Source organism: Coregonus clupeaformis, chromosome 24 (genome assembly GCF_020615455.1).
Source record: "Coregonus clupeaformis isolate EN_2021a chromosome 24, ASM2061545v1, whole genome shotgun sequence".
Lineage (NCBI taxonomy): Eukaryota > Metazoa > Chordata > Actinopteri > Salmoniformes > Salmonidae > Coregonus > Coregonus clupeaformis.
The window spans coordinates 23,016,264-23,039,477 of record NC_059215.1 but is presented as its reverse complement, the minus strand read 5'-3'; the positions used below and the strand labels follow the sequence as shown (position 1 = coordinate 23,039,477).

The following is a 23,214-nucleotide window of genomic DNA, read 5'->3' as shown; positions in this document are numbered from 1 at the left end:
AGGTTAGTATGTCTTGGAGGTATGATCTTTGACCATCTGTAACTTTCATTATTCACGATTCATTTAGAAATATATTCTATTCTTATTTACAATATACCTGACTCCAAAATTACACAATACATTATTTACCATTAATTTCTATTGGGCACAAATTAATCTGAAACACAACCAAAACTAACTGCAAATGCATCCAACAACTTTGTAGAGTCACAAACTTGATGTAATCCAGGCACGTGCACAGATAGGTTTCTACCTGTGCCCGAGCACCTGCCCCTTTTCCCTCCCACTCGCCAAGTGCCCTTTTGTCATTTTTGTTCTGAACCCACTGCCCCCAAATTGTCGGGATGTCGTCAAGTTCGCCACCTCCCACTCCTACCCCATCCATTGGTCTGCTCAGTGGTCTGCCCTGTACAGAGCTCATGTGCGTCCGGTTGTGCCAACATGCGTGGCTTAAAATGCAGACACCGGTCGAGTGTGTGTAGCAAGCTACCCACAGGGCACAGACGTCAATTCAATGTCTATTCCATGTTGGTTCAACGTAATTTCATTGAAATGACGTGGAAACAACTTTGATTCAACCAGTGGGTGCTTAGTTTAAATATCAACAGTACTTCCACAGCAGCATAACATTTGATTAACACTTGATAACACTTGATTTACATCATCATCATCAATATTCGCTCTGGTTGGCTGCAACACCTCATCATTTATTTCCTTATAGAATCATAGCTGCGGGAAGTGTGCTGGAGGTGCTGCAGCACCCCTGAAAAATGTTAATACATTTGCCAAAGTTATAGAATTACTGCTGTCTGTTCAGAATAAAATAAAATAATTCAGAATAGCCTACTTCTCCCGTGAGTAGGCCTATAATTTAGCCACAGAGGATCAATAGCTTCTTTTAAAAAAATGACCTAGCTGTGGATTGTGTATAGCCCAATAACAAGGCATAGCCTACAGTCGGGAACACGCATTAAATCTGTCAGTGAACAGCATTGCAGACAAAACAGGCCTTTCGCAATATTTCAAATAAAATCACAGGAAAACACAGGTTGGAAAGCAAATGGCTCCTGCTGAAGAGAAGACTCTAATCTATCTGCTGTAGGCTACCAAAATGTTTTATCAACTTCCAAATAGGCCTATTAAGCGAAAATTGTTTTATAAAGTAAAACGAGAGAGGTAGGGTTTTGGCACAAGCGCATCGGCCATCGCCAGTGAGTGAGCTGGAAAGTTTTTTTGGACTATAATTTCCTCCTCATTTTGTACAATATGTGTCTCCACACACCTAGGCCTAGGCTATTGATGGGTTCAAGACAAGGATGTTTTTATTGAGCTCATATTCTCAGTTTGTCAGTGTTAAAGTAGCCTGCCATTTCGATCATTTGTGCACTATTAAAAAAGATTCTGACAAAGTCTCCAGTCATGTAAAATGACGTAGAATTGCATGAAATGCCCTGAAGAATTAGGGCCCTAGATTACTAAAAATGGTCCCCATGTGTGCAACTTCTGTAAGCGCCTCTACTCTACTGCTATATGCCACTACGCAAATGCGATGATATGCATGCAATGCTTTATTATAAAGGAAAAATGAGTTCCGGTACCTCAGAGCTCCCCAGGTCTATCCGCTATTATTTTTCACAACCGACAAGAACTCTTGAACAACAGATCGGAAGTTACTTACCCCAATTCCGTCTTCTACTTCGACTCATCTGTCCTGTGCTCTCTCTGTAATTCCAACCCAATTTTCGGGCTACCGAAGAGGAAATGCCGGCATTACAGAGGCAAGAGAGGGGGGATCTTGGTGAGATTAAGGCGAAGGGAAAACCAGCCACCTCTTCCCTCCATTCTACTGGCGAATGTACAGTCACTTGATAATAAGATGGATGACCTCCGATCGCGGATTTGCTACCATCGCGGATTTGCTAGAAACATGTCTCTCAGACAAGATACCCCCCACGGCTATCCAACTCAATGGATTCTCCATTCACCGGGTGGACAGGACAGTTGAGTCGGGGAAATCGAGGGGGGGAGGGGTTTGCCTCTTCATCAACTCCAACTGGTGTGCCAAATCCAGCGTGGTGGAGGTGTCGACCCACTGTTCACCCGTCTTGGAATCACTTATGGTCAAATGCCGACCCTTCTACCTCCCGAGAGAGTTTTCAGCTGTTATTGTGACTGCTGTATACATTCCACCTCAGGACAATAAAAATAATAAGGTGGCGCTTAACGAACTGTACAAGCCTATAAACAAGCAGGAAACCCTACACCCAGAGGCTGCCTTTCTGGTTGCCGGGGATTTTAATTTGGCGTCACTAAGACACGTGATGCCCAACTTCCATCAACAGGTCTCCAACGCCACTTGGGGCGATAAAGTCCTAGACCACTGCTATTCTACCAACAAGCAAGCATACAAGACCCTCCCTCGTCTGCCATTCGGCAAATCAGATCATGACTCCGTACTCTTGCTTCCTGTTTACAAGCAGAAGCTGAAACAGGAAGTACCAGCGATTTGCTCCTTTGAGAAATGGTCACCACAATCAGAGGGTATGCTTCAGGACTGCTTTGCTAGCACTGATTGGAATATGTTTAGAGACTCCGCCGATAACATCGACGAGCTAACCACCTCCATCACCAGCTTCATTAGGAAATGCATTGGTGACGTTGTACCCACAGTGAAGGTTCGCTGCTTTCCCAATCAAAAGCCTTGGATTAACACAGAGGTTGGCACTAAACTAAAGAGCAGGGCTACCGCACACAGAGCTATCGTAGACAACCATGAGGCTATGGCCGAGGACTGGAATAAGTACAAGAAGGCCCACTATGACCTCCACAGAGTGATCAAACGAGCAAAAGGACAATATAGGAATAAGGTGGAATCATATTACACAGGCTCCAACACCAGCCGCATGTGGCAGGGGCTACAGTCTATTACGGATTACAAAGGAAGACCAAACCGTGATCTGCCCAACGATGCCTCTCTACCAGACGAAGTCAATGCATTTTATGCACGCTTTGACAACAACAACATTGAGCCGGGTGTGAGGGCCATCACCGACACAGAGGACTGGGTCATCTCGCTCTCTGAGGCCAACGTGGGAAGGGTCTTTAATCAGGTCTACACCCGCAAGGCCGCGGGCCCCGACGGTATTCCAGGACGCGTTCTCAGAGCATGCGCAGAACAGCTGGCAGGCATATTCACAGTATTTTCAACCTCTCCTTGTCCCAGTCTGTAATCCCCACATGTTTTAAGATGACCACAATCATCCCTGTTCCTAAGAACTCTAAGGCTTCATGCGACAATGATTACCGCCCTGTAACACTCACTTCTGGAATCATGAAGTGCTTTGAGAGGCTGGTTATGGCACACATTAACTCCACCATCCCAGCCACCCTAGACCCACTGCAATTTGCATAACGCCCCAACAGATCCATAGATGACGCAATCTCAATTGCTCTCCACACTGCCCTCACCCACCTAGATAAGAGGAATACTTATGTGAGAATGCTGTTCATTGACTACAGCTCAGCTTTCAAAATCATTATTCCCTCCAAGCTCGTCACCAAGCTTAGGACTCTGGGTCTGAACATCTCCCTCTGCAACTGGATCCGGGACTTTCTGATAGGCCGACCCCAGGTGGTGAGGGTAGGCAACATCACCTCCACCATGCTGACCCTTAACACAGGGGCCCCACAGGGGTGTGTCCTGACAGTGTGGTGCCGGAGCAACAACCTCTCCCTCAACGTCAGCAAGGCCAAGGAGCTGATCGTGGAGTACAGGAAATGGGGGGGGGCACGCCCCCATCCACATCAATAGGGCGGCAGTGGAGTAGGTAGACAGCTTCAAGTTCCTCAGTGTCCAAATCACCAAAGACTTAAAATGGTCGAAACACACACGCACAGTTGTGAAGAAGGCGTGACAGTGCCTCTTCCCCCTCAGGAGGTTGAAAAAGTTTGGCATAGGTCATCAAATCCTGAAAAGGTTCTACAGCTGTACCATTGAGAGCATGTTGACTGGCTGCATCACTGCTTGGTATGGCAATAGCACCGCCCTCGATCGCATGGCACTACAGAGGGTTGTGTGGACAGCCCAGTACATTACTGGGGCCGAGCTCCCTGCCATCCAGGAACTCTATATCAGGCGGTGTGAAAAGAAGGCCCGGAAAATCGTCAAAGACCCCTACCACCCAAGCCATAGACTATTTTCTCTGCTGCTGCATGGCAAGAGGTACCGGTGTATCAAGTCTGATACCAACAGGCTCTTGAACAGCTCCTATCCCCAAGCAATACGACTGATAAATAGCTAACAAAATAGCTCCACGGACCGAGTTTACCTTTTTTTTTATTATTGACCATTTATTTCTATGCACACTCACAGGGCCCTACACACTCACACACACTGTCACTCCAACACACACAAACACTCACTCCATCATTTTCTCACTCACACATAATATGCACATACATTTATACTGACTCTACACACCCGCACGCCCACTCACATGCAAGCTGCTGCTACTCTCTCACGGGGCGGCAGGTAGCTTGGTGGTTAAGAGCGTAGTGCCAGTAACCGAAAGGATACTGCTTCTAATCCCTGAACCGACTAGGTGAAAAATCTGTCGATGTGCCCTTGAGCAAGGCACTTAACCCTAATTGCTCTGGATAAAAATTAAAAAAGAAAAAGAAACTCTGGTTATTTTATATCCCGTTGCCTAATCACCTTACCCCTATACATATCTACCTCCATCACTCCAGTATCCCTGCACATGTAAATATGGTATTGGAACTGACTTTTTAAATATTTCCTGTATGTAGTATACTTACTTTATTGTGTATTTCATATGTCTTACTCTTATTTCTTGTGTTTTTTTGTTTGTAATTTTTTTTCTAGTAATACATTGTTATTGATTATTGCATTGTTGGGTTTTGAGTTTGCAAGAAAGGCATTTCACTGTACTTGTGCATTTGACATTAAAACGAAACCTCCCAATTTAAAAATTAAGCATTGAACACAGGTAGTCTAGACTCTAGCTAACCACCATATCAGTGGAGGTCGGTGCCGTTTAAGATGAGGGAGGACAATTTATTTTTTCATGAGCATGGCCTTATTTCTATTACAGCATATTGGATGACTGTCATTCATATTCCATTCAACCAGCTCAATGTAACATCGATAAGTATAGGCTACGACATGATACTCAAATTGTCCCTATAATCATCATGAGGTTGCTACAACCTATCCTATGACTGAAAGTTTACAACGTAGACAAAAAAAAAATAGAAACAAAATAAAAGTTTACAATGTTGAGGAAAATGTAAGTAATCAAGGTGACAGACATTGACACATTCAATACCGCCTTGCACACTCTTGCCTGCATCTAGCTGATCTAGGGTGTAATCATTAGTTCAACAGTTGCAAACAACAGTTTCTATTGGACAAATGCAGGTATGTTTATCCCCGCTTCGTTCCATTTGCTTCCGTTTAAGAAACGTTTTTCAACAGAATCGACGGAATGAATACACCCCTGATTACAAGCAAACACAGTTCACTTTCATAGCAGCCACATACAAACAGCATGATCCCTTTGATCGTTGTATAATTCCTTCTCGCATCTACGCAATCTCTTCCTCTCACCTTTTCCCTTTGCTTGTGGACTTCAGTGCACAACATATCAGATGTCTGTGACCAGGCAAAAAAAACTTTCCAAGCTAAACCTTCATATCATAACTGCTAACCGCTACACACAGCCTACACCATATTAGCTAACGTCATAATCAACATAGCTACAAGAACTAACATGTTAGTAAACCCTCTACAATCATGCACCACAGTGTACAGTCAGCAAGAAGTTTAGCAGTTTCACCAGCGGACCCCGGTGGAAATAAATTAATAAAACAAAAAGCTTAACCTGAGTTCCAGTGTTGGATAGCCATAGCCAGCTAGTTAACATAGCATCCCTCTCTGTTTGAACCGGGCGTTTGAGTAGTCTAAACTAGCTAGCTGCATTCGCTAACTAAGTAAGTGAAAATTAAAGTGAAATATAGCTCTCATTCTCTCGCTCTCTCTCTTGCTTCTCCTTCATTTTTGAAGAAATTAAATTGTTGTCTTTCTCTCTCTTTGAGTCAACAACTCACCACATTGTATGCACTGCAGTGCTAGCTAGCTGTAGCTTATGATTTCAGTGCTAGACTAATTATCTGATCCTTTGAATTGGGTGGACAACATGTCAGTTCATGCTGCAAGAGCTCTGACAGCTTGGAGGACGTCCTCCTGATGTTGTCATAATTACTGTGTAAGTGTATGGAAGGGGGTGAGAACAACGAGCCTCCTAGGTTTTGTATTGAAGTCGATGTACCCAGAGGAGGACAGAAAGGAGCTGTCCTCTGGCTACACCACCGTGCTACCCTACATAGTGCTGTTGAATCTACTGTAGACCTTCATTGCAAAACAGTGTGTTTTAATCAATTATTTGGTGACGTGAATATATTTAGTAAGTTTATCTAAAAATGATACCTTTTTTAATGTTACACTATTTCTATTTTTATGAAATTCACTGAGGAGGATGGTCCTCCACTTCCTCCTCCGAGGAGCCTCCACTGCACCATACACTAAAATATCCACACAAGCCACTAGCCAGCCAGCCACGAGTTGGAAGATTATGAAAATTAGGCGATATTACTGTATGAAGTTATTATTTAAGAGTATTGAAAGTTAGATCACAATCAGTAAAATAATAATTGAGCTAGCTAACTAGCAGATTTACATCATCATCAACATCAGCTGATAGCCTACCCACTGTTCCCGATGTCAATCATGTCTTTAGGAGGCACTGTAACTAGCTTGCTTACAATTATTATTGATGCAGAAATAAATAGGCCTATGCAAAAAATATATAATAATCACTGCAGAGGCAGAGGCTACAGAGGCAGTTAGTATGTTATGGAAAACTTTTATTTTGAGCACCTGCCCCTTGAAAGGTCTGTGCACGGCCCTGATGTAGTCATTGGGTGCTACGAATATGGGACCAAATACTAAACTTTTAACTACTTATTTATAAGAATCTTTAGGGGTGTCAATAATTTGGACCCCTACCTTTTAAAGAAAAATTAAGTATTACTTGTTAAACAAAATCTATTTCTCAAAGCAATTGTATTAGTATAAAATAATATAATTTCCAAAAATCTTTGAGCATACAATATAGCTCAGTATATTCGTTATTTATTTTATACAGTCATTATTGCTCATCTTTATCAAGGGTGTCAATCATTTTGGACCCCACTGTAGCTGTATGCTGTACAGTATATGGCTCTTTTGGAATCCTGATGGGGACACCCCTGTGACAGGGATCAAGGGTCAGGGTCTCACCTGGGTGCTGGCGGAGGAGGCCTTGGACAGGGCCTGAGCCTGGGCCTGGGCCTGGAGCTGGGCTAGGGCAGGAGGAGGGAACCAGGGTGAAGGACGTCCCCAGGGCCCTCCTGTTGGTCAGGGTGATAGCCCGGGGAATGGTCTGGCCCACCATGTGGGTGCCAAAGACAATGAGGCTGCTGTCCACAAAGAGCTAGGAGATGCATGACATGAGACACAATGAAAATGTGCATAAGTACTTGGATGACAGTACACAGTATGAGATGGTAAATTCATAGAGATGAAGATCTACAACATTGTAAATGTAATACTATACATAAGGAATATGAGGCATGAGGGCTGTTTGGAGCCATTTCAGGAAATATGCAGATGACATCAGGCTAAGCTGCAGAGTAGGATACCGAGATAAATGGGCACTCTTCAGACGAGGTCATTCTTAGTCCTCACATCAAATTTCTTCATGGTGCATCTGATGGGCATAGAGAAGGGGCCAGCTGCTGAAACAAACTGGACCTCTGCCTTCAAATCCCTATATATCAGGAAGGACATCAATGGTAATAATTTGTAGTTTCTCACTTTGGAGAAAGATGGGTACACTTGACTGGCTGACTGACTGACTCACCATTGGTTGAAAGCACCAGCCATTCATACTTTAGACAGACGTTTCAGAGCCATTGACACAACACAGCATGATATTCTCCATACTCAGTGGAATGATATTGCAGATCCATTTACAAAATGCTTCTGAAGATTTGACCAGGTCATGTTATGCATTACGGATACAATTGAGGCAGATCGAAATGGCAACATAGTGTGTGTGTGAGCGCGTGCATGTGTGCATGTGTAATTGCTAAGTTCCACATGCGCTAAGTTCTGTGTGAAAAGCAAACAAGCAAGACAAGCTCAAAACTAACATATAAAATATTAAATTGCAACGTGTATCTGTCGACACATTTCAGATAGAGCCCAGAGATTGCCCGAGAGCACTTCACAATGCTCCCGCCTCCAAAAGATACAAAAGGCTACCCAATCGATACGGTGGAGAGAACAGGATCACTTTTCAAAACTCAATAGATAAACAATGAGTTGGAAAAAACAACCATAAGCACGACAGTAAGGAAGACTCTATAGAGCACAAGTTGAGAATCATTATCAAACTATTGTGTGATTATGGCTCAATGATTCCAAAGATTATACAGTATATTGCTGAAACCCATTTCGGGTCTAATACAACCAGGCTCAACCAATTAGACTAGTTTCGGAGTGTCCTCTTTCTCCAATGTCAGGGGAGGGTTTTTAATCTGGGACAGTACTCTGGCGGAGAGGCTAGGAGAGGAGGGCTGAAATGCTCCCTGGATCCCATTCCTCACCCGCCACCAAATAGGACTTACTGTCGATGCTGTCAATATTTGTCATATTTCCACAAACTAGCTCCTAATTATCCAACTCCAAACTCACAGAAAGAGATGTGTGTGGGAGATTCTGGGGACGGTTAAAGACCAGCAGGGAGCTAGGGAAGCCTTGCCTCGTGTTCAATTCAGATATAGCCAACAGCCCAGAGCGTAGGGGAAGTAGCTAGCCTTTCTGTCCCATCTGACCATGATGTTCAGCTAAAGATCAATATTTGACCATATTTCTACTCATGACCAGAGGGTGTTTCTCACTACTCATATGTGAAGCATAGAACAAGCAGATATATTATTTTTTGCGGGGTGATATTATAAGCTATTTGATATTTTATGAGGGTGATTTTGGGCATGTATGTATGCCTGTCATACACAGTATATTATTTGTTGATATGTATTGTGACTATCATACACCTATACATACCCTATACCTTACATCTTTATGAACAAAAATATAAACGCAACATGTAAAGTGCTGGTCCCATGTTTCATGAGCTGAAATAAAATATCCCAGAAATCTTCCATATGCACAAAAAGCTTATTTCTCTCAAATGTTATGCACAAATTTGTTTACTTCTCTGTTAGTGAGCATTTCTCCTTTGCCAAGATAATCCATCCACCCGACAGGTGTGGCATATCAAGAAGCTGATTAAACAGCATGATCATCAGACAGGTGCACCTTTTGCTGGGCACAACAAAAGGCCACTCTAAAATGTGCAGTTTTGTCACACAACATAATGCCATAGATGTCTCAAGTTTTGAGGGAGTGTGCAATTGGCATGCGGACTGCATGAATGTCCACCAGAGCTGTTGCCAGAGAATTTAATGTTAATTTCTCTATCATAAGCCGCCTCCAACGTCGGTTTAGAGAATTTGGCAGTATGTCCAACCGGCCTCATCATTCATTGAATCAGATGGCTCATTCATCACAAAACCCACTGATATTGCCAACTACTTTAATGATTTTGTCATTGGCAAGATTAGCAATCTTAGGCATGACATGCCAGCAACAAACGTTGACACTACACATCCAAGTATATCTGACCAAATTATGAAAGACAAGCATTGCAATTTTCAATTCCGTAAAGTGAGTGTGGAAGAGGTGAAACAATTATTGCTGTCAATCAACAATCACAAGCCACCCGGTCTGAAAACTTGGATGGAAAATGACTGAGGATAAAAGCGGACAATATTGCCACTCCTATTTGCCATATTTTCAATTTATGCCTACTAGAAAGTGTGTTCACCCAGGCTTGGAGGGAAGCAAAAGTCATACCACTACATAAGAATAGTAAAGCCCCCTTTACTGGCTCAAATAGCCGACCAATCAGCCTGTTACCAACCCTTAGTAAACTTTTGGGAAAAATTGTGTTTGACCAGATACAATGCCATTATACACACTGTAAACCCGAATAAGTAAGCAGAACTTAAAAAAAGTGAGGCAATCAGTTGCCACAATTTTTTTGAGATCATAAACTCAAACATTTGAGAATATCATCGCTTATATATTTGGAGTTCATGTTAAATGTAATTTTAAATTATAATTAAATTAAATTTACTGATTAAGCCAACTCAAACATTTTCAGTTTATGCAACTCAGAATATTTATTCGTCTTTCTCATTGCAATAACTCAAGAGAACTTAATCATTTCAAGCATGAAAACTCAGGATATTTATGTTTCATTAACTTAACATTTATTAGTTTTTTCAATCAATCTTCTGATTACCCATAACTCAAAAACATAGACTTGTTACAACTCAAAATCATTTACCACCAAACTTAAAATTGTAATGAATACTCGGACAGAGTGGTAAGATCCAATCGCAGAATTGCGATGCTTTATTAGAGTACAGACAAGGGAATAGCTTAATCGTGGTCTGGCGAGCTGTGGTCAAAACCGGGCAAGGCAGAGGTACCAAGGGAGCGGGCGTAGTCGTAGTCGAGGGCACGGGCACAGGTTCAGAATACGGTAATCACTGGGATAGACAAGCAGAAGATTAAGCAATTCGGGGAGTCAAACAACGAAGCACAGGTCTGGTACACTGGTAATCAAAAACAAACTCTCTCTCTCTCTCTCTGAACAAAACGCTTAGCAAGTCACAAAGGAACAATACCTCGCACCGACTGAACTTCTGAGCACACCTTATATCCTACTCTAATTACTGACAGGTGTGCTCAGAACTCAGGTGAAACAGATCAAGTCTGATGACTCCCCCTCTCAGTAGATCGGGGAAGTGTCAGACTCTGTCTAGATCCAGCCAAACCCCGATCCCTTATAGTATCCCCCTCCCCAGGGCCGGCTCCTGACGGCCTTCTACCTCTACCGGGTGGTCTTCCTCTGGGTCGGGGTCCTGGATGATCTGGGTGTTCAGCGTGGAAAGTGGCCTTGAGAGCGGGATCCAGTATGTCCTTCGCAGGGATCCAGGACCGTTCCTCAGGTCCATATCCCTCCCAGTCCACGAGATATTCGATGCCCCCTCGTCTCCGTCTTGACTCCAGTATCTCGTGGACTGTATAGGTGGTGTCCTGTTCATCCTCCAGAGGTGGTGTAGTAGGTTATTGAGCGATTGGGGGGTACATCGGGCTATAGTGGACAGGTTTCAACAGCGAGACGTGGAACGTAGGGGGTTATCCTGTAGTGTCGAGGAAGTAACAGACGGTAGGTGACAGGGTTAATACGTCTCAGTATCTTGAAAGGCCCGATGTACCTGGGTTGGAGCTTCTTACAGCTCCGGCCGGAACCGCAGGTCCCGGGTAGACAGACACACTCGTTGCCCGGGTTGATAAGTGGGAGTAGGTCTCCGGCGTCGGTCGGCGTAGGTCTTTTGCTGTTGTGAGGCCTGACTGAGATGTTGATGGGCCGTCTCCCAGACCTGCGCACTCCGACGGAACCACTCGTCGACAGCCGGTACCATCCCTGGTGCAGTATCCCACGGGAACAGAGGTGGTTGATACCCTAGAACACACTGGAAGGGCGTTAAACGTAGGGAGGTGTGAATGAGGGAGTTCTGAGCATACTCTACCCAAGGAAGAAATCGGCTCCACTCCTGCGGCTGCCGCGAACATTGTTGCCGTAGATATTTCCCAATTTCTTGATTGAGCCGTTCTGTCTGCCCATTGGCCTGGGGATGATATCCGGAGGTTAGAATCACCGAGATGCCCAAGCATTCGCAGAAGGCCTTCCATACCCGGGAAACAAACTGGGGTCCCCGGTCGGACACAATATCCTCCGGAACACCAAACTGCCGGAACACCTGGTTAAACATAGTCTCAGCCATCTGAGTGGCGTTAGGCAAACGGGTCATGGGTACTAACCGGCACATCTTGGAGAATCGATCGATGACCACGAGAATTACAGTATGGCCCTCTGATTCTGGGAGATCTGTAACAAAGTCCATAGCAATGTGCGACCAGGGTCGTTGAGGAGTTGGCAATGGCATCAGCTTACCCTCCGGTAGTGCACGAGGCGCCTTGGATTGCGCGCGATACTGGGCAGGATAAGACATAGTCTCGGACGTCATCTGTAAGGGGAATCCCACCAGTATTTTCGGCTGATGAGTCGTGTAGTTCGAGTAATTCCGGGATGACCAGATCCCAGCGACGTGTGGCACCATTCCAACAGTTGCGGTCGAAGCGGAGCTGGTACAAACACCTTAGACACCGGGGTTTCTGGAGGGGCTGGTTCCGCTTGTAGGCTCTCCTGAATGGTGTCATCAATAGCCCACCTCACAGGACCAGCATGGCAACTCATGGGGAGGATAGGTTCTGGTTCCACAGGTCTTTCCGCGCGCTCGAACCGTCGGGAAAGCGCGTCCGCCTTTCCATTCTTGGACCCGGGGATATAAGAGACAGTGAATCGGAAACGGTTGAAGAATAAAGACCACCTAGCCTGTCGGGAGTTCAGTCGTTTAGCACTGTGAAGATACTCCAGGTTGCGGTGGTCCGTGAGCACTTGGAACGGATACTCTGCTCCCTCCAGCCAATGTCTCCACTCCTCCAGTGCTAACTTCACCGCCAGTAATTCACGATTACCCACGTCGTAGTTCTGCTCGGCCGAATTCAGTTTCCTTGAAAAGAAAGCACAGGGTCGTGATTTAGGCGGCTCACCTTGGCGCTGGGATAACACGGCTCCAACTCCAACCTCCGAGGCGTCCACCTCCACGATAAACGGCAAGGTAGGGTCCGGCTGACATAAAATAGGAGCGGTGGTAAAGCGTTGTTTCAACGTCTCAAAGGCACGCACTGCCTCCTCCGTCCAGTTCAGACCGCAACCCTTGTAGCTGGTCATCGCCGACAGGGGGAGCTGCGGTCGTGCTGAAATTACGTACGAACCGTCTATAGTAATTGGCAAACCCTAAGAATCTCTGGAGCTCTTTCACCGTCTGGGGTTGAGGCCAGTCTCGTACCGCTTGCACCTTGGATTCATCCAGTTTAACCCCGTCGGGAGTGAGTATGGCCCCAAGGAAGGAAATCGTAGTGACATGGAATTCACTCTTTTCTGCCTTCACGAACAGAGAATGTTGTAGGAGTCGGTCCAGAACCTGTCGTACATGGGACACATGTTCACTCAGAGAGTTGGAATAGATTAGGATGTCATCAATGTACACTATAACAAAGCGATCAATCAAGTCCCTGAAAATGTCATTCATGAACGCCTGGAATACTGAGGGCGCGTTGGTAAGTCCATAGGGCATGACACAATATTCATAGTGTCCTCGATGTGTGATGAAGGCGGTCTTCCATTCATCCCCTTCTCTAATGCGCACCAGATTGTACGCACTCCTGAGGTCCAGTTTACTGTAGATTGAGGCCTGCCCCACCTGCTCGAGGGCTGCTGGAATCAAAGGAAGGGGGTAACGATTTTTGATGGTAATATCGTTCAAACCTCGATAGTCTATACAAGGACGCAGTCCGCCATCCTTTTTCTTAACGAAGAAAAAACTGGATGCGGCGGGAGACGTAGATGGGTGAATGGCCCCTTGCTGTAGCGCCTCATCAATATACTTGCTCATCGATTCTCGTTCCGGCTGTGACAAAGGGTAGATTCTTCCACGAGGAGGTGTAGCCCCGGATAGCAGATCAATCGCGCAGTCCCAGGCCCGATGAGGTGGTAACACGGTAGCCCTCTCCTTGGAGAACACCTGCGCGTAATCCTGGTATTCTGTTGGAACAACAGTAGACACCGCACCCTGCGCATCCTCCACAGTAGACGTTTTGCACGGTAAATTGAGGCACTCTGCCCTACATACCTCACTCCAAGCAATGATATCGCCAGATTTCCAGGAGATTACCGGATCATGGGTGACGAGCCAGGGGTGGCCGAGAACTAGCGGCTCCCGTGGAGCGGAGATGACGAACAGAATGATGTCCTCATGGTGTATGGAGCCCACTTGTAACTTTATTACCTCTGTACGGTGCGTAATGAACCCAGTGCCCATGGGCTCACCGTCTAGCGCGTTGACTCGCAGAGGAGGTTGAATTGGGATAAGTTGAACTCCCAATTCCTCAGCGAGACCCATATCCATAAAACTGGCAGCCGCTCCGGAATCAATAAGACCTTCCAACCTGCGCACCTTCTCTCCGACAGATAAGGTAACTGGCACATACATTTGTTTGGATGTAATGTTGAAAACTTGAGTCTCACTCACCGGTTTGGCAGTTCCGAGGCGATATTCTGGGGTACGGTTTGGTCGTACCGGACATTGACGAATGAAATGACCCGACTGACCACAATACAGGCATAGTCCGTCTTGCCGACGTTGTTGTCTCACCGAACTTTGTAAGGGCGACCGTCCCAGTTGCATGGGTTCCTCCTCAGATTCTCTCCTCCGCTCTGTCGATTGCTTAGGACTGCGGATACCTTGTGTTGCACTATCAAATTATCAATAGAGATGGCTATGTTGACAAATTCATGTAGCGCAGTGATATCTCCCCGACAGGCCAACTCAGTCTGTACTTCTTTGCGCGGCCCTCTACGGAAAACGGTGAGCAAAGCAGTCTCGCTCCAGCCGCTACCAGCTGCTATAGTCCGAAACTCTAAGGCGTAATCGGCTACTGTGCGACGGCCCTGCTGAAGTTCGCATAGTTGGTCTCCCACGCTACGCCCAGATACTGGGTGGTCGAACACCTCTCGGAACAGTCTCTTAAACTGAACTTCCACATTCAACTCGGGGACCTCAGCTGCCCATAGCGCAGTAGCCCAATCCAGTGCTCTTCCCGTTAGCAGAGAAATCATGAAATCCACCCTGCTACGGTCATCGGAAAACATAGTACGATTATAGGACATATACAGGGATGTCTGGAGTAGAAACCCCTGACATTTGCCAGGTTCCTCATCGTACTTAGTCGGTAGAGAAATCGAAGGTGCATGACGAGGACTGACCGTGCTCGGGGTGGTGCCTTCAGCCGCACCAGCGTTGAGTAGTTGCAGGAGTTCATCCATCCGTTTCTCCTGTATCTCCCATCGCCTCTGTAATTCTGCTGGATCCATGGTCGAGGTGAGGTATTCTGTAATGAATACTCGGACAGAGTGGTAAGATCCAATCGCAGAATTGCGATACTTTATTAGAGTACAGACAAGGGAATAGCTTAATCGTGGTCTGGCGAGCTGTGGTCAAAACCGGGCAAGGCAGAGACAGGCAGAGGTACCAAGGGAGCGGGCGTAGTCGTAGTCGAGGGCACGGGCACAGGTTCAGAATACGGTAATCACTGGGATAGACAAGCAGAAGATTAAGCAATTCGGGGAGTCAAACAACGAAGCACAGGTCTGGTACACTGGTAATCAAAAACAAACTCTCTCTCTCTCTCTCTCTCTCTCTCTCTCTCTCTCTCTCTCTCTCTCTCTCTCTCTCTCTCTCTCTCTCTCTCTCTCTCTCTCTCTCTCTCTGAACAAAACGCTTAGCAAGTCACAAAGGAACAATACCTCGCACCGACTGAACTTCTGAGCACACCTTATATCCTACTCTAATTACTGACAGGTGTGCTCAGAACTCAGGTGAAACAGATCGAGTCTGATGACTCCCCCTCTCAGTAGATCGGGGAAGTGAGACTCTGTCTAGATCCAGCCAAACCCCGATCCCTTATAAAAATATTTGTGGCAACTGATTGCCTTAAAAATAATAAGTACTCTTGACTTAAAAGTCAAACAAAAAAACATCAAATTAAAAGTAAATATTTTTTCTATTCAGATGTTTAGTAGAAACTTTTCTTGCCCAGTCTTTTAGCAAAAAAAATATATGAAATAAAAAAATAAAAAAATAAAAAAATACATAAATAAAAAATAACAATTAACAAGTCTACTTCTGGGCAATTTGTTTATACTTTAAGATGAACTATGTAATAGTAGAAAATATTCAAACTCAGAAAAGCTAAAATTACATTAAGAAAATATCATTATGTCACAAATAGCTTATAAACTGTTAATACAACATTACCAGGGGGGCATCAGCAAGTCTTGGGTGGTGACCAAAAATTAGAGTTTAGAAAGATGATTTGCCCACACCTGTGCCTTTTAGCACAAAATGAAACTATCTATTTAATAATAATAGTAATATAACAATAATAGTAATACAAATAATTAAGAATTAAAAAGATAATTAAATAAACAATTACAAAGGCACACTTTTGGCCATCTGGTTGTAAACTTGCAGTGCAGCAATGTATAAACAAATTGCTTGTAAATTCTTCACAACTAAAACTGCTAAAATTTCAAAATGGTACATTAACATGTACAAAGGCAGTGTGTAGCCTTCCTTTGGCTATCTGGTTAAAATCTAGCAACTTCAGGGTGCACTGTATAATTTTAGAAAATTAATTCAAACTCGAAAAGCAAAATTAATAATATTAATAAGACAATAAAAATTATTTGATCCATTTCCATAACTGAATAAACATCCCATCCTCAGAAGAAAATAAAGTCCCTATAACACTGTTTCCAACTAGAAAGGTGGCTACTTTACTAAAGTAAAGTAGCCTGAAACTTTGAGGACAGTTTATTTATTTATGAAAATGTATCAATGAAGAGCTTTCCTTTCTGATAAAAATGTACTTCCCAAAACTATATAGTACACCTTTTAAAAACAAAATGCATAGTTGTCACGTTCATTCATCGACGGGACGGACCAAGGCGCAGCGTGATATGCGTACATGTTTATTTTTCTGAATAAACACAATGACAAAACAACAAACGAAATGTGAAGTCCAAGATACACAAAACAAACATACCTAACACGGAACAAGATCCCACAACCCACTAGTGCCAATAGGCTACCTAAGTATGGTCCCCAATCAGAGACAACGAGCGACAGCTGCCTCTGATTGGGAACCACACCGGCCAACATAGATCTAGACAATCTAGATCTAAACCTAGAAAATACAACATAGAACATACTACACAGAAAATACACACCCTGACTCAACAAATACGAGCCCCCAGAGTCAGGGCGTGACAATAGTGTATAAATATGGAGGATATATTTATTCATAATTCAAATTGAAAGTCCAAAGAGAAAACAAAGCAAGATCAAATTAATAGTATTATTTTACTACGCTACTAGGAAAAATCATTCCATAATTAAATGTATGATGTAAAAGGTTAAATGGAAATACTTCAATTAAAATCTCAAATATAATTTTTTATTTTAGCCTTTCCCCTTTATAATTTTCAATTTGACATTTTATCTTTTGAATTTTACGTTTTACATTTGACATTGACATTTTAAGATTCACCTTTTAGATTTAGATTTAACATTAAGATTTTCATTTAGAAGTGACAGGTGTCAATTTAAACGAGGATGCGTGGCCCAACGGCTGGTGGGAGGGTCTGAAACTACTTCCAGCTGACAGTTGAAGCTTTGCATTTTAAATGTGACTTTTTAAATTTAATTATGGCATGATTTTTCCTAGTAGTGTAGTAAAATAATAATATTTTTAATTTGATCTCGCTTCGTTTTCTCTTTGGACTTTCAATTTGAATTATGAATAAAAATATCCTCCATATATAAACACTTAATTCAACCCTGCATTTCAGTTTAACAACAATAAAATGTACATTAACAAGTACAAAGACAGTGTGTACTTTGTTCCATTTGGCTGAAAACCAGTTGAGTAGAGCAGCAACTTTAACATCAACAGTTGAACAGTATTCAACATGGACCTGACATGACATATTCTCATTGTGGACTATGCTCTAACAGAGTGAGCCATCAGAATCCACCACTCCTTTTTGGATCTTCAGTTACACATACAACATCAGCTCATTTTTAAGAGTCTGCAGCTTGGGTGACAGTTTAGAGTCATCAAGACCAAGTAAGATTTTCTGTGTGAACTCAAAAGTGTTTGTCAGTCCCTTGGGATAGCTGAGATGTAGTGCATAAATCAGACCGAACATTACATTTTAGTCATTTAGCAGACGCTCTTATCCAGAGCAACTTACAGGAGCAATTAGGGTTAAGTGCCTTGCTCAAGGGCACATCGACAGATTTTTCACCTAGTCGGCTTGGGGATTAGAACCAGCGCCCTTTCGGTTACTGGCACAACGCTCTTAACCACTAAGCTACCTGCCGCCCGCCAGGAAGGCATCAGCAAGCCTGGGGAGATTGACAACCACATCACCCTCTAGGACGACAGAGACTCTCACTGGGTGGTAGTGAACTGGGCTTGTGGCATCATCACTGACTGTTGTAAGGAGGACCACTGATGCATCCCCCAGGTCTGGCTCATCCATATCATCCTTTAAAAAATGAAAGGGAGATCATATACTAATCACATTTACTGAAGCTATGGCTGTGGCAATTTTGATTATAGTTGGATGTAGGGGTGGAACGGTACATGTATTTGTATTGAACCGAAACGGTACGGGCGTCTCGGTACGGTACATGAATTTACACGGAGAATACACGGTATAAAAATAAATAAAACTTGAGTGCAAATTAATTAATGTAATGCGGAACTACTGTTAGACACGCGGTTCTTTAGGGACACCTAATCTGTAGCCCTGCTTTACTGTTTACATCTTACTTTATACACTTCAAGCTGTTACAGCTAGCTCAGTGGACAGCCTGAGACATGCACAATAAAAAAAATTGCCTTATGCATTTTTGTTTTGCTTTCCCCTCCATTGTACCAAACCGAACCGTGATGTCTGAACCGAGGTATGAACCGAACTGTGACTTCTGTGTACCGTTCCACCCCTAGTTGGATGTCATATAAATAACAATAAATACACAAGTCTGAAAGACTCCTGTTCATTCTGCTGCGTTGTGCTCTCGTTGCGGAGAAAGTGTGATTACTTTTATGTGTTCCACTTTGAGGCTAATGACGGCTACTTGATTTTCTTTGCAGTTGTTTTTTTTGATGCCGTAATGGGCTCAAAATGACACTTCACACTTATAAACATCTTGCCAGAGGTTTGTAGTTGAAACACTGGTACATATACAGAAATTCTAGTGCGTTGGAAATTAAATGAAGATATGAATTTGTTAATTTACAGTACAATAGGCCTGATATCTCTTTACTGGGACTTACCACACATGTTCTGAAAAATCCAGAGACTTCCTCTAGTAGTTAAACAGGAAGGGCATGGAGAACAGTGGTACGCCTTGTGTGGACATCATGTAATTCCTAAGAAGATTAAAATAGTGTTGTGACAAGTTTACTAATCAAACCCAATGACAAACAGTCCCAACTAATTATTAATTAATTAATTAATTACCTATATCTGCACATAAATCCACTAATAACCTGCTGACAGGTGCAATTGTGGAATTCAAAATCTTATTTGAAGCATTAAACTCCCAACATTACACTAAGACTCTACCTGTGAAATGTATAATCACCTGTGTATCATGGACTTTGAAAATGTTTGCCAAAGCATCTGCAGTCTTTCCAGTTTTGGAAGCTTTCTGTCTAAATAAGGCCATCAAACGAGGAGTGTGGCGATCAAGCTCGGCATAGAAAGTGTTAGGTAGGTTCTGGTTAGTTATCCGTTGGAACTCTGCATATACCTCCATTGAGGAAAGGACAGTAACAGCAATTATTTATTTTATGATGAATGAAATTAGGCAACATTACACACAATGTGACATACAGTAGCAAAGATAAAATCAGAAAAAATAACCTACAAAATGAATTTATTTATTAAATTGATGATGATTTTACCTCAGACTGCATATGAAGAGCAGGCCAGAGGTCCATTAGCTCTTTCACCGGTGGCCAGGACATTACAATAGTCTGTCGTCGCAAGGCAAACGTGTTCTGCATCATCTTACTAATAAGGGGTAGGTTTCTCTCAGTCTTCTTTACTTCCTCAACAATAGCCTGCCTCAAAAGGTCAAGACTTGAGGGATCCTCTCCTTGAGGAAAGTTAGGCAGAAAGTTTACCTCTGCACGCTTAGGCCTTTTGATGTTGGAGTGTGAAGGTTCATTCTCAGGGTTTTTTCGGGCTTCTTTTCCCAGCATTTACAGCGACCTCCTGACATCCAGCCCTTCTCATCTTGGTCCTGTAATTGCCCATTTTAAACTTGATGCTGTTCTTTCAGCCATTCCATCCATTGTCAGATCCTGCTTCTTTTAAACAGGGGTGTTTCCTCACAAGAGCTTCAGCCACCATTGCTATCTCTTTATCACTGGGGTAAGCCTTAAAACCATATATGGTAGATGCCAGTTTGTCTAAAATATTGTGCTTTTGGTCCCTTGACAACTGAAGAGGTCTTTCATTCTTTTCAAATTCAGCATTCCCATCTCTAAGTGTCAGCTCAACGTCAAATGCAAATGTGGGAATTTGAAAAGGACCTGGAGGCCATCTGCTCAGACGTTCTGGGGATGACACATCTGAAAGGGTATCAGTTGATGCAAGAGAACTGGAATCCTGTCTAACTGAAATATGAACACAGGCTTTTTGTGGTAACTCCTCGATGTCAACAAGGCAAGTGAGTTTTCCATCAAAGTCTGGATCTTCGTATTGCAAACTGAAGTCACAGTCCAATTCCAGTTGTTCTTTTAAAATCTCAATCACTGCATCAACAGAGGCTGGACGGGAGCTGAGTTTTAATTTTCTAACACGGTCTGCCTCGATGACACGAAGGATCATGTTTTGTGGGGCTTCAGCTGCCATCACTTTAATAAATGAAGAGATTTGGAGGTTAAAAACACATCAGCACACAGACAGTATAGTGCATTTATAAGGCTTTCTAAATGTTTATAATCATTAATGACAACCTCCAACGTGTTCAGCATTCATAATGCTTTATACCTCCATGCCAAAGTGACAGTGTTTGAAAGAAAAATCTGAGACCTGGGTTCCACAGTATATTATACAGTGGGGGGAAAAAGTATTTAGTCAGCCACCAATTGTGCAAGTTCTCCCACTTAAAAAGATGAGAGAGGCCTGTAATTTTCATCATAGGTACATGTCAACTATGACAGACAAAATGAGAAAAAGAAATCCAGAAAATCACATCGTAGGATTTTTAATTACATTAAAATTTTAGTCATTTAGTAGACACTCTTATCCAGAGCAACTTACAGTTAGTGCATACATTATATTTTTCATACTGGCCCCCGTGGGAATCGAACCCACAACCCTGGCGTTGCAAACGCAATGCTCTACCAACTGAGCTACATCCCTGCCGGCCATTCCCTCCCCTACCCTGGGCCAATTGTGCGCCGCCCCATGGGTCTCCCGGTCACGGCCGGCTACGACAGAGGCTGGATTCGAACCAGGATCTCTAGTGGCACAGCTAACACTGCGATGCAGTGCCTTAGACCACTGCGCCACTCAGGAGACTAATGAATTTGAATTGATGAATTTATTTGCAAATTATGGTGGAAAATAAGTATTTGGTCAATAACAAAAGTTTCTCAATACTTTGTTATATACCCTTTGTTGGCAATGACAAAGGTCAAACGTTTTCTGTAAGTCTTCACAAGGTTTTCACACACTGTTGCTGGTATTTTGGCCCATTCCTCCATGCAGATCTCCTCTAGAGCAGTGATGTTTTGGGGCTGTCGCTGGGCAACACGGACTTTCAACTCCCTCCAAAGATTTTCTATGGGGTTGAGATCTGGAGACTGGCTAGGCCACTCCAGGACCTTGAAATGCTTCTTACGAAGCCACTCCTTCGTTGCCCGGGCGGTGTGTTTGGGATCATTGTCATGCTGAAAGACCCAGCCACGTTTCATCTTTAATGCCCTTGCTGATGGAAGGAGGTTTTCACTCAAAATCTCACAATACATGGCCCCATTCATTCTTTCCTTTACACGGATCAGTCGTCCTGGTCCCTTTGCAGAAAAACAGCCCCAAAGCATGATGTTTCCACCCCATGCTTCACAGTAGGTATGGTGTTCTTTGGATGCAACTAAGCATTCTTTGTCCTCCAAACACGACGAGTTGAGTTTTTACCAAAAAGTTATATTTTGGTTTCATCTGACCATATGACATTCTCCCAATCCTCTTCTGGATCATCCAAATGCACTCTAGCAAACTTCAGACGGGCCTGGACATGTACTGGCTTAAGCAGGGGGACACGTCTGGCACTACAGGATTTGAGTCCCTGGCGGCGTAGTGTATTACTGATGGTAGGCTTTGTTACTTTGGTCCCAGCTCTCTGCAGGTCATTCACTAGGTCCCCCCGTTAAGGCCCTGGTGGACATAATGAATGTATGGCAAAACAAACACTGCATGTCTCCAAAACTTATCAGGCAGATTTCCAGGATGCCAAGTAGCCTACTAATTTCAGGAAAAAAAATAAAATAATCGATCACAGACTTCATGATCGATTACCATGGCAATGAACAAAGCTTCGAAGCTTTGATTTTTTTGGGTCAGCCCTAATGTTGATTTATATACAGTTGTATACAAATCTGAGGCTGCATAATAATTTACTCTCATCACAGAAAATGATCACAGTGGCATGCCATTCCTTTTCTAATAAAAGCTGAGTACTGGGGTATTGTCCAGACAAAGATTTTTAGTGTAGCAATATTACGTTTTATGAAATTAAATCAGATGTGAAAAACAGGCTATGCAAAAATGTGGGCACCCTTGTCATTCTGTTGATTTGAATACCTGTAACTACTTAGCACTGATTAATTGGAACACACAATTGGTTTGGTGAGCTCATTAAGCCTTGAACTTCATAGACAAGTGCATCCAATCATGAGAAAGGGTATTTAAGGTGGCCAATTGCAAGTTGTTGTTCTCTTTGACTCTCCTCTGAAGAGTGGCAACATGGGAGCCTCAAAACAACTCTCAAATGACCTGAAAACAAAGATTGTTCAACATTATGGTTTAGGGGAAGGCTACAAAAAGCTATCGCAGAGATGTAAGTTGTCAGTGTCCACTGTGAGGAACATAGTGAGGAAATGGAAGACCACAGGCACAGTTCTTGTTAAGGCCAGAAGTGGCAGGCCAAGTAAAATATCGGAGAGGCAAAGGCGAAGGATGGTGA

At 43.4% G+C, this 23,214-nt stretch overlaps 1 long non-coding RNA gene across 1 annotated transcript; it reads right to left on the bottom strand.

Moving 5' to 3' along the window:
* Positions 1 to 19,334: 19,334 nt before the first annotated feature.
* On the bottom strand, positions 19,335 to 19,974 carry LOC121537511. The gene is made up of 3 exons (XR_005995089.1): positions 19,925 to 19,974; positions 19,603 to 19,770; positions 19,335 to 19,387 (listed from the first exon to the last, which is right to left on the bottom strand). It is a non-coding gene; the product is annotated as an uncharacterized LOC121537511 (long non-coding RNA).
* Positions 19,975 to 23,214: the final 3,240 nt, after the last annotated feature.